We start from the raw sequence: 2323 nt of genomic DNA, 5'->3' as shown, positions 1-2323 counted from the left end.
TGTTGGGAGTAGGTGTGGCCTTGTTGGGAGTAGGTGTGGCCTTGTTGAAGGAAGTGTGTCACTGTGAGGATGGGCTTTGAGGTCCTATGCTCAAGCTCCATCTAGTGTAGAAGAAACTCTCCTCCTGGCTGCTTGTGGAAGACAGTCTTCTCTTGGTTGCCTTCAGATCAAGATGTAGAACTCTCGGCTCCTCCAGAACCATGTCTGCCTGCTTGGATGCTGCCATGCTGACTGCCATGATAATGGATGAAACCTTTGGAATCGTAAGCCAGATCCAATTGAATGTTTTTCTTTATAAGAGTTGCCTTGGTCATGGTGTTTCATCACAGACAGCAATAGAATCCCTAACTGGGACACAGAGCCCAGCACTGTATAAGACCACTGACATTCTTTCTCCCAGCAGCTTGCATGGCACCACCAGCATTTCCTGGTCAGACAAGCTTGGTTTCTTTGTGTCCTGCATCTGAAGCAAGCAGTGTCTTCAGCAACAATGTCTTACCATCTGGATATGGTACACAATCAAGAGTAGTGGCAATAGCTTGTATTATTTGGGGATTCTTTGGGGTCTTCTTGGCTAATAACTCATAGGAAGGTATTATCTCATGCCTGCCAACTGAGATTTTTATTCAATAACCCATGTCCTCTGGAAGCAGCACAGTTCCCCGATGTGGGGTATCTCTATTTAACGCTTTCCTTGCAATACAATACCCAGCTTAAAGTTTAGTGACATTTCATAAGGCTTCTTCACACAGCCTTAGAATGTGAGGGCCAGAAGGCATGGAGGAGGGCTGTAAGACATTGTCTCCTTAGTAAGACACAACCATTGCAGCACAAACTCATAGCAGCTGCCGATGTCTGCACAGAGTCTACACAAGGACGAGCCCATCGGCAGTCAAGCACGAATGGAGGGGGTTGGGGAGGTCACTGCTCCACTATGTGATACAGATAGGGAGTCACTGCCTTCAGTCATGTGCTCCCCGATGATATAACCAGGCTCCAGTGGGTAGTTTAAATTCAATGGTCACACACATGGGCATGGTTAAAAGAAATGGGCCAAGGGTTTTGAAACCCAGAAGGGGGATTGTCAGTGATGGAGGGAGGAGATGAGAGAGGTTGGAGGTGGAGTCATCAGAATTCATTGAACATGTATAAAATCTGTCAGATGACAAAATCAATAAACAAAATACATGAGACAGAAAGTGATGGGTTACTTCTATATAAGACTGATACTCGCTGGGCAGTGGTGGCGCACGCCTTTAATCCCAGCACTTGGGAGGCAGAGGCAGGCGGATTTCTGAGTTCGAGGCCAGCCTGGTCTACAGAGTGAGTTCCAGGACAGCCAGGGCTTCACAGAGAAACCCTGTCTCAAAAAACCAAAAAAAAAAAAAGGATCAAAAGATTAATTTCAAAGATCAATGGAACATATACCCTGACAAGAGACTTGTTTTCAACAGCCCGAAACAACTGAACACACTCTGATAAACATCTTGTTTTTCTCACATATCTTGTTTTGCTGTTTAGTGACCCCAGCTGCAAGGCGCGCACGTGGTCTCCTCACTGCTAGCTAGGTGCATGTGATATACACGCTGCTGAGTGCACGTGGTCTCCTCACTGCTAGCTAGGTGCACGTGATATCCACGCTGCAAGGCACATGACGTAGTGCCTTCAGCTGTGCTTGTCCACGAGGGCAAGGCACATGGTAAAGGGTATAAATACCCAGGATTTCCTTCCAATAAAGAGACTTGAGAGACTTGATCAGACTCCCTGTCTTGTCTCCATTCTTCGCCTCTCTGTCCCCACTCTCTCTCTTGCTAGGCCCTGACCCGAGTACTGGAGCAGCAGAACGGGCGGCTACAAAGTGGCGCCTCAACGTTGGAGCTCCAGTAAGCGGGATACAGTGAAGGACACAGTGGGAATTGGAAGCGTGCATCCTCACTCCTGTGCTGGGGACCCTGCTGACTGACCTGAACAGGTTGTTACAAAGTGGGCTCAACGCGAGGCAGTAAGAACAAGAACCGGAAGAAGGGTCGACTGAAACTTCAGAAGTGAAACAGAGGTGACTGCGGCAGCTGTGTGGAGTCCAGTAGGTCATAGTAATGATAATGGGGCAGGAAATAAGTCAGCCTGAACTCAACTCTCTGTTTTTGTTTTGTTGTTTGCTGTTTACGTGTGTCAATTGTCTGCTTTTGTTTCGCTGTTTAAATGCTGTCTTTCATGTTCAAAAGAAAAAGAAAAGCACAGAATCCAAAATAGGACCAAAGGTTGAAGTAATCGATTTGTCAGAGCTAGATTGTGCTGACCTAGAAGAAGAGGCAGCCAAAAA

Source organism: Grammomys surdaster, unplaced genomic scaffold, assembly GCF_004785775.1.
Source record: "Grammomys surdaster isolate TR1022 unplaced genomic scaffold, NIH_TR_1.0 241, whole genome shotgun sequence".
NCBI classification, from domain to species: Eukaryota; Metazoa; Chordata; class Mammalia; order Rodentia; family Muridae; genus Grammomys; species Grammomys surdaster.
The sequence above is the reverse complement of the archived record's forward strand: the minus strand, read 5'-3'. Positions refer to the sequence as shown.